We start from the raw sequence: 10,698 nt of genomic DNA on the forward strand, positions 1-10,698 counted from the left end.
ATGCATGCAGCTAATGCATGCATGCAGCTAATGCCTAGCTAATTACCTGTGGTTTGAACATGAAAAGTGTTCCATTCAAGAGCAAAAATCACTGTTTTCACTGCCAGCTGGGAGGAAAAGAAACTGAAAAGAGATCCTACAAACAAAAACTGTTATTCCCATAACTGAATTTTTAGAGATTTGTGTTTGAAAGATGATAGTGATGAACTGCTCAGGGAACAATCCATTGTTTCCTGAAACTTTCTTTTTTTTTTTTGGTCTAGGACAAGATCTTTATCTTCCACAAGCAAATAGGACAATGACAACATTCATAAGCATATCATGTGAAGAGAATGGATCCTGGTAGTCAGTAAAATTTATCACATAATACTGCTATCTTAGTACAGTTATAGCAGAATAATGGCAATTTGCAAGTAGTCTTCTTTATTCTACCGTTTTAAGGCCTTCAATTACAAGTCTCAAACACTAACCAAGAGGAAAAGAAGATGCCTTCTTTAGGCTCACTCCATATGATCAGTCATGCCAGGACATTCCTCACTCCCTCCATCATACCCCTGTGGTCCAGCAATCACTCATGGAAAGAAATGTCCAAATTACTTCACAAGATCTAAGACAGCATGCCCTCAGTCCTACATGTCAGTATAGAACAAGTGGGCAGTTAATGTTAGTGAGAAATCTGGAGAAATGTTTCATCTAGTTTGTAAGGGAATATAAATGTTGAAAGTAAGATTTAATTTTCACATTTTTTTTTCAATTAAAAAAAATGTTTTTATTACTCTTGAAGTATCTCAAATGTGAATATTTTACTTGGTGCCCTTATGAGATGGAATTTTAAACTAGTCTTAAATAACATGATGTATACAGAAGTGAAGACAAATTCAAATTGAATGGATTCATTAGCAGAAAAAAAAAAAAAAAAAAAAGGAAAGGGAAAGGGAAAGGGAAAGGGGAAGAAAGAATAATAGAAAGACCTTTCTTTCAAGACATTGCTTGTGACCCAAAAGCTAATGTTTTTTGTTTTTTTGCTAGAGCTAGCCTTTATATTCACCAGCTGTGTACTGCATCATTACTCAGAAGAAGAGCTGCTATCCATAACTTTATTGCAGTCAAAATCAGTTGATATTGATGAATATATCTAATATTTACTTGCCATGCTTCATGCTTCCTAAAGTGTTCCTTTGGTTTTATCTGCAATAATGTCAGAAGAGAGTTCTTCCTATCACCACTCTAGAGTTTTCTGTTTTTCTTGTAATTTTTAAATGCAAATGAAAGAAATTGACATAGATATTTGCTTCACTCTGTACACTCTTAGTTTCACAGCAACAATTATGGTTTTGCAAAAAAATTTCTTTCACTTTATGTGTAGATAAACAGCTCAAATAGACATGAATGCAGACAGCTTAATAGCTATATTTTTTTGGATATACCTTCTTCTATCTCCATAATATACAGTGCCTTCATGCAATTTCAAAAATAATAGTAATGCAAAATTTTAACTACTCAGCCATTCGTGATAGATTTAAAAATATATACAGCACATCTTACACTGAGAGGACATGAAATAAGTGCTAGTAGTTTCACCGCCTATAGGTAGAGGAGACATTAGACTGACAAGGTACAGCATCAGAGTCAGGATATGCGACTGACATTATTTAGGAGACATAGGATTTAATTGATTACTCTGATCTACAATACTTGTCTCTGCTCTGAGATTGAAGGCCAAGATTTCTCTCAGTGCTTCTGTTCTAGCAAAGCTTTTTTTTTTTTCTTCCTAAAAGTAAACTACAAGAAGTAAATAGAATTTATAAATGTGAAAATAAAGCCACAGAAGAAAAAAAAAATGTTCTTGCTCTTTTGCTATATAACAATAGTCATAGTCTTATCAGCTCTCACAATCTTACTGCAAGTTTAATAGTTTTGGTGCCAGTCTTGTATTGTCAAAGAATCATAGAATCATAGAATCAAAAATCGTAGAATATCCCGAGTTGGAAGGGACCCATAAGGATCATCAAGTCCAACTCCTGGCACCGCACAGGTCTGCCCAGAAGTTTAGACCATGTGACTAAGTGCACAGTCCAATCGCTTCTTAAATTCAGACAGGCTTGGTACAGTGACTACTTCACTGGGGAGCCTGTTCCAGTGTGCGACCACCCTTTTGGTGAAGAACCTCTTCCTGATGTCCAGCCTAAACTTCCCCTGCCTCAGCTTAACACCATTCCCACGGGTCCTGTCACTGGTGATAACGGAGAATAGGTCACCTGCCTCTCCACTCCCCCTTGCAAGGAAGTTGTAACTGCGATGAGGTCCTCCTTCAGCCTCCTCCAGGCTGAACAGGCCAGGTGACCTCAGCCGCTCCTCGTATGTCTTCCCCTCTAGGCCCTTCACCATCTTCGTCGCCCTCCCCTGGACACTCTCCAACAGTTTCACGTCCTTTTTGTACTGTGGAGCCCAGAACTGCACACAGTACTCGAGGTGAGGCCGCACCAGCACAGAGTAGAGCGGGACAATCACTTCCCTCGACCGACTAGCAATGCCGTGCTTGATGCATCCCAGGGTACGGTTGGCCTTCCTGGCTGCCAGGGCACACTGCTGGCTCATATTCAACTTGCTGTCAACCATAACCCCCAGATCCCTCTCTGCGGGGCTGCTCTCCAGCGTCTCGTTGCCCAGCCTGTACGTATAGCCAGGGTTGCCCCGTCCCAGGTGCAGAACGCAGCACTTGCTTTTGTTAAACTTCATGTGGTTGGTGATCGCCCAGCTCTCCAATCTGTCCAGATCTCTCTGCAAGGCCTTTTCACCCTCAGCCGAGTCTACAACTCCTCCAAGTTTGGGGTCGTCGGCAAATTTGCTCAAAACACCTTCTAGTCCTACATCCAAATCATTTATAAAAGCATTGAAGAGGACTGGCCCCATTTACCACAACCCTTTGAGCCCTGCCCGTCAGCCAATTGTTCACCCATCGTATGATGTTTTTGTTTAGCTGTATGCTGGACATTTTGTCCAGTAGGATCCTATGGGAAACCATGTCAAAAGCTTTGCAGAAGTCCAAAAAGATCACATCAGCTGGTTTCCCTTGATCGACTAGATGGGTGATCTTATCACAAAAGGAAACCAAATTTGTTAGGCAGGACCTACCCCTCATGAACCCATGCTGGCTGGGACCAATGACTGCATTGTCCCCCAGGTGCGCTTCAGTAACTTCAAGGATCATCTTCTCCATAATTTTACCAGGCACTGACGTGAGACTGACAGGCCTGTAATTGCTAGGGTCTTCTTTCTTACCCTTCTTGAAAATTGGCACCACATTTGCCAGCTTCCAGTCCAATGGGACCTCTCCAGATTCCCAAGATCATTGAAAAATAATTGAGAGAGGTCCCGCAATGACGTCAGCCAGCTCTTTAAGCACCCTGGGATGAATTCCATCCGGACCCATGGACTTGTATGGATCCAGGTGGAGCAGCAAATCCCGCACACATTCAGGGTCGGCTGGGAGTTTGTCATTCCCACCGTCATGGTCCTCCAGCTCAGGGTACCCTGGGTCCTGAAGCCCATCATCAGTGCTGAAGACAGAGGCGAAGAAGGCGTTAAACATCTCTGCTTTGCCTATGTCATTGTCTGTGAGGAGACCCTCCCCATCTAGTAGCGGACCTATGTTTTCTTTGGTTCTCCTTTTTCTGTTCACATACTTAAAAACCTTTTTTATTTTCTCCCACAGACATCATAAAGCAGTTTGGGTTGGAAGATGCCCTTAAAGATCACCTAGTCTAACCCCAATGTCATGGGCAGGGACATCTTTTACTAGATTAGACTGCTCAAAGCCCCGAAAAGCTTGACTTTCAACTCTTCTAGTGATGGGCCACCTACAACTACTCTGGGTGGCCTGTTCCAGTGTCATTAGACAAATTATAGCATATATGACAGCATGCACCATAAACCCAAGAGCACTCCAAACAAAAATGAGAATTAATATGATATGAAGGAAATAACCTTTTTGCCTTTATCAGCATTTTTGGTTTTTGTTGCACTCAATAAAGACAACTAATGATTCACTTGTCCCATTTGAAGAACATTCCTTTAGAAATATTTTGATATTTTCACTGCACTGTAAAACTTTTAATTGCATTTTTCTATAAAATCTGCACAAAATCTAGCCATTTTGTTGTCTATAAGAGTATGTTTACATTTCCTGGCTTCATTTCTTTCTGCTAAGTGACTTTGGAGACATTTTCCAAATCAAATTACAGAAAAATATGCATGGCCATTCAAAAACTAAAGGGAAAAAATAAGAGAGAGAGAGAAATTAAGGGTATTGGTGAGTATCAAGAAAAAATTGCAAGTATCAGAATAAATAAATAAATAAAAAACAAGTCCCTTCCATCTCAAGCCATTCTATCCTAAATTAGTAGCTGTCACTACATCAGCAATGGCTATTAATTTTACCTGGCAGTTCTTTTCAGTTGATTCCAGGAGTTAGAGATTGTCTTGTATGGAAAATGTGTCATCTTGCTAAAAGTCAAAAGGAAAATGAGCTTTTGGAAGTAGTTGAAAACTCTGCCATTCCTTTATGCATCACATCAGCTGTTGAATATTCCTTCTAATGATGTTGTGATGTGCTTATGTAAGTGGGTATTCCAGTTACTCAATATTCCACTGATATGTTCTGAGCACTTGCTTTGCCCCTGCCCCCAGAAACATCTCTCTTCTACGTACACTTAAGCACTACATAAACAAATCAACTTCTTAATTTGCTTCTGGAATGACAATTATTGCTCTGATTGATAGGCAACATGAACTTATGGGTGTCAGGTGATTTACCAAACAGTTCTCAGGCTTTTTATAACAAATTAGCTTTTAAAACTAACAAATCAAAATGGAATCTCTGAAAAAAGTGATGGATGGATGGGTGATGCTGCATCTCCTCATTCCTTCAGTCATCCACATGAATCTCAAAACTTTCCTATACATCATTATGTTTAAAGTCTTAAGAGACTGGAACAAATAAAAGGAATATTTGGTTTCCCAACAAATGAAAAGAGCCAAGAGTGTACAAACTGCCATTTGAGAACCAAACACTGACCTTGTTGAATATAACGTTAGAATTCCCATTAATTTAAATGAGATCAGAATTAAGCCCTAGGGGCTTAAAAAGAAAAAAAGAAAAAAAAAAAAAAAGAAAAAAGGAGGAGGGGTGGGGGAAGCTTAATCTCTCCTTTAGGTTGGAAGACAAGGTTTTTATACGATTCTGCAAAGCACTGATCTAACTGCACCTTATCCCATAGTAGAGCTTATGTCAGTCAGTGCAGCTGTACAAAGATTTCTTTGAGTCAAATGCCAGGAATTAGCTGGAAATGAAATGTCACTCAACTAACTGTGTCACTTATTCAGCCTGCAAGACAAAAAATATTCCAATGCTGTTCACAGAAGGGGAATAATATTTTGCACACTGTTCACATTTTGTGTTCTTCCTTGTCACAGCAGCTGAATCTGAATGACATCGTGTTTAATTGTTCTCCAAAATTTCTGAATATCTGAAGTTGTTCAGTTCTTGTCCCTATGCATCACTACACTGAGTTTTAGAGAACAAACAAATATTTGGGTGGAGTCTGCACTGATGTAGTTAAATTTCAAGTAAAGAAAGCATGTTTTCAACCACAATCAATTCCTAACCATTCAGCTTCATTTCACTGTCATCTGTGGTATGCTTTGATACGTTTAACAAGCTGTCTCTGTCATAACCACAATACCTTGGAGTATTACCATTTTTACATTTATCAGCATGTTGAACTTAACTCAATATTTTTCCTGTAGGAGTAAGAGTGGACATACTTTCTCTACATAACACAAACAGCTGTCAGCTTGCAGTGCTTCAGAACACTGTTTGTTTGTTATTAAAAAAAATAAAAAATAAAAGTGTATATATAGGAATTGTGGAAAATGAGCTGAAAGATATATTTCATTCATAGCAGATGCTACATGAATTATATGATAATAAAGTCTATTTCAGTGAAAAATATACACAGCAGAATAACCCCTCGAAGGCAGGCAGGCAGGCAGGCAGGAAGGAAGGGAAACAAACAAAACCTATAAAAGTTAATGCTAGGGGAGGAAGAATGAGAACAATGAGAAGTTAAGGTGCTGAACTAACTTAAAACCAATTCCACTCATACAATTATCCATAAGATACCACTGGCGTCAACAAGATGTCTGAGGTTCATGTGCTAACAGCCAGGAAGGAAGCAAGGAAGGAAGGAAGGATATTAGTAGTAATCTTAGTTGTCTGGTAATAAATCAAGATTTAAAGATCCACAGCTAATCTTTTTGTTGTACAGCTACACAATCCAGTTTATTTTTATCTACAAATAAATGTGTAACATGTATCATTGGAGGAAGGTAAAGTAACATGAGATACATTTTTAACAGAAGCTAATTTGTCTAATTTATGTGAGTTGTGGCAGACCAGCTCATTGACACGAGACTTGATAGAATTGAGTCTATGAATATGAAAACACTCAGGGATTTCACTCAGGAATTTCACCACAGGATGTGTGCCTAATTCCTACTTGATTTAGTAGAATCTGGCTGTATTAATTTAAACACAGCCACTTGAGAATATCCCCTAGTATGTCAGATTTCCAGTTGTTGTATTTCTACACTATTGCTAAATTAACACAATCCTCCATAGAATCTAAGGGCTGTCCAAGTTTTTTGACTTAACACTATAGAGTTTTTTCTTTCTCATTTGATTTAAAAATATATATATATTAAAATTTGTAAGTTCCTTTATTTACTTATTTACTAACTATTGAGAATTTTAGTTAACAGCTGCTTATTCTGCATTTTAAGTATGACCATATGAAACATTTCATCAAGCCCAGCATGAGACACACCTTGGCCAGTCCTTTGTACTCACAGTGTTTTGCACCTGCTGCTCACACAAATCCTTATCCTAGAAAAACTTAGTCTTTGTGAGTCCATAGGGCTGCTTAAATTTCAAGTACTTTTAGTTAAGTGTATACAGAGCAAATACTGTTTGACATGGTGTGTTTATTAATTTCAGATTTCTTCCTTTCTTCTGTTTTTTGAGTATGTTGAAGGTCCCCAGCATATTTCAGATTTAGGCAAAACAGAAAGAAAAAGAAAGAAGGAAGGAAGGAAGGAAGGAAGGAAGGAAGGAAGGAAGGAAGGAAGGAAGGAGGGAAGGGCGGGGGCGGGAGGGGAGGGGAGGGAAAGGAAGGGAAAGGAAAGGAAAGGAAAGGAAAGGAAAGGAAAGGAAAGGAAAGGAAAGGAAAGGAAAGGAAAGGAAAGGAAAGGAAAGGAAAGGAAAGGAAAGGAAAGGAAAGGAAAGGAAAGGAAAGGAAAGGAAAGGAAAGGAAAGGAAAGGAAAGGAAAGGAAAGGAAAGGAAGAAAATGAAAGAAGAAAGAAAGAAAGAAAGAAAGAAAGAAAGAAAAGAAAGAGAGAGAAAGAAAGAAGAAAGAAAGAAAGAAAGAAGAAAGAAAAAGAAAGAAAGAAAGAGAAAGAGAAAGAGAGAGAGAGAAAGAGAGAAAGAGAAAGAAAGAAAGAGAGAAAGAGAGAAAGAAAAAGAGAAAGAGAGAAAGAAAGAAAGAAAAAGGAAAAAAGAGAAAGAGGAAAGAGAAAGAAAGAAAGAAAGAAAGAAAGAGAAAGAAAGAAAGAAAGAAAGAAAAAGGAAAGAAAGAAAGGAAAGAAAGAGAAAGAGGAAAGAGAAAGAAAAAGAAAGAAAGAAAGAGAGAGAGAAAGAGAAAGAGAGAAAGAAAGAAAGAAAGAAAAAGAAAAAGGAAGGAAGGAAGAAAGGAAGGAAGGAAGGAAGGAAGGAAGGAAGGAAGGAAGGAAGAAAGAAAGAAAAAGAAAGAAAGAGAAAATAATAATGAAAAAATACCTAACGTTATTTGTATACAACAGCAATTGAAAATGAGCATCAAAGGGCCCAGCAAACTGGGACATATTAAATTGGTCTCCAAACAATTTAAATAATCTGATACTTTGCCTACTGGACAGCTATCAATTTTTGAACTGGAACAAAAAGAGAGACATTCAGAAAAATCTGATTTACTTTTCCTCAGTCTAATCTACTTGCCAATCTTCTGTACTTGCCAAATGTAAATAAAGAAACTCTTCACTCTATTTTTATTTTTTTATGTCTCTCTCTAGCACACTCCCAAATAGCCATGTAGATGCCTATTGAAATATAATTTATTTGAAAATATTTTAGACCATTGATTCGGAGAATGGTGTCTTGGGTGAACTGACAATGAGTATATAGAGATGCAGAGGACGTGCTCTTTAAGTGAGCAAGAGAGGCATATGCTGATGCTTGGAAAGTAAGTGTTCTTGCTGTGTGGGAAAGGTGCAAGATGCTGTTACTCAGCAAACATAACAAAATAATGTTAATGATTTTATTTGATTTACCTGCTTTTGATTTTCATTTAGTTGATATTATGCTAGATATAGTTCCTGTTATGAAGTATTTAAATTGTAAAACACTATTAACATTTATGTGCTGTCTTTACAGATACTTTTTTTTTTTCCTTTTAATACTGGAATTAGACAGTTTATTGTCTAGAATATTCTGTTAAAATATGCAAACAATATTTCTTCTGTCCTGCCACAGCATCTCCCTGTAGCAATAGCACATTGAGTAAATTGTTCAAATAACATTGAGATATTTGTATGTGAAGTTAATTAATTACTATCATAAAATAATTCATTTAGGGGAATGAGAATCCAATTTGAATTAAAAATGGAATCTTTCTACTCAAAAAAGTTAAGCTTTTTTTTTTTTTTTTTTTTGGCAGTCTCAAGACCTTTCTTTCTTTTTCTTTCAAAAATCAGAAGTTTTTTGAAAGCAATCCATTCCTAAAAAGCTTCAGTTTCAACAGCTTGCCATTTTCCAAAGGAAAGTGTTTCATCCCAACATTCTCCAACAGCTCTAAACATTTCTCTAGTGTTGGGCCAGCACACATGGGAAGTGTTCATTTCCACTGGCTGTATGAAAAATTGGTTTCAGGACACAGATGTTTGCAGTACAATAAAACTACTAATTTGTATTTGAGTATTAACTTCTTTTCAGATATTCCACTATGGAAAAGTGTGCTTTCTTGCATTTTCCATCTTCCCTCTTTATAACAACACTGGTTTACTTTTCATGCCAGAGTTGTAGAGTCATTAAGAAACCAAGTTAAACAAATCCTGAGCTTTCTTTTTTTTTTTTTTGAGTTTTATCGAAAAGCCTACTATTTCCATACAGCCAAAAATGTAGAATTCATGATTCCATCCATTCAGAAAATTACATTGTACTTTATTAGTACCTGTTAAGGAATAAATTTAAAGAGAAATTTTATCATAGAACAAGTCAATCCTGCAGTCCATGTAGTTTCTGGATTCCTGGGTATTTCACATTTCATTCTATTAATTGCCTGTATTCTCAGTTATTTAAATAATGATCCCAACTTCAGTAGCAGTTTCATTATTCTCAGGGAATATGTTGATTTTTTTTTCTGTCTCCTGCATGGTGCAGACCTCTGAGACTATGATTTAACATTTCGTTCAATTATTCTTAATGCATTTGAACTGTTTGTTTGTTTGTTTTCTTGTTTGCTTTTCTAAATTACATTCCGTTTTAGCATTCAGTGCTTAAAAGTATGTACTTAGGTTGAAACCTTTGATGCACAGATGCCACTAGAAGTTGTGCCACAGATTTAGTGAAGTTGGGCAGGTCTCCAGGACTCCCAGGTGGAAGGGCTTCTTCAATCTGCACTTGGAAGACATCATAGGAGCAGGTAGTTTGGCTGGGCTGAGCAGGGCTCCATATGGAAGAGACATTTCTTTTTGCTTTTCCTTGGCAAAGAGGTCAAAAAAGGAGCTCAACAGGTGGAAAAGGCTTTCCTCCATTTCCCTCCCTGTTTCTCTACACATGAGAATGGCTATGTACCACAAGGTGAGGGACAGACATAAATATCCTTTAATGGAGAAAATTTCATTTTTTCACAACCTTACTATGTGTCCTTCCTAATCTCTTGACAGGTAACTTTCCCATTTCCTTGAGGAATGAAGTTTCATCAAGCTATGCAACTGCTTTTGAACTTCTAATAATTTGGGCTTTTTTCATTCTTCAGGAACTTCTTTCAAAGAAAAAAAAAATATAACCGAGAAGTCTAATTTCTGGTTTTGTTTTTGTTTGTTTGCTTGTTTGTTTGTTTTCCTAATTTTCTATAGGGTAGAACATCAGAGGTTCCAAGTGAATTCAGAAGTCAGGCTTTTTACTCTGGTCTCTTATACAGAGGTAGCATTTCATCCACTATCATTTCTGAGGAAGTTCAGTGACTGGGACAGGACATTTTTTATTACTCTGTTGACTTCTCTAAGACCATTTTAGACCTGTTTCTGCATTGAACAATTCTGATCTTAAGCGTAATTTTCAATACAGAAGCACCCTTTGGCTTTTTCACAGAACTACCAGTTTTTAGAATATGTATCTCTGCACCTTACTTGTAAGACCTTCTCTACCTATAAGGTAGTCCAGTGTCTCACACAGAAAATGCATCAACACTCTCACAATAATTAAACTTTTTGGAAGATTCCTGATTCTGCGAGTTGCTGCAGGATTCATCTCTCTTCCTGACAGATCAAGTCTGTTCAGGTTTTAGGGATAAATCTCAACTCCAAGCAAAACCAAAATCTCT

The sequence above is a fragment of the Cygnus atratus genome, chromosome 3 (genome assembly GCF_013377495.2).
Source record: "Cygnus atratus isolate AKBS03 ecotype Queensland, Australia chromosome 3, CAtr_DNAZoo_HiC_assembly, whole genome shotgun sequence".
In the NCBI taxonomy this organism is placed as follows: Eukaryota; Metazoa; Chordata; class Aves; order Anseriformes; family Anatidae; genus Cygnus; species Cygnus atratus.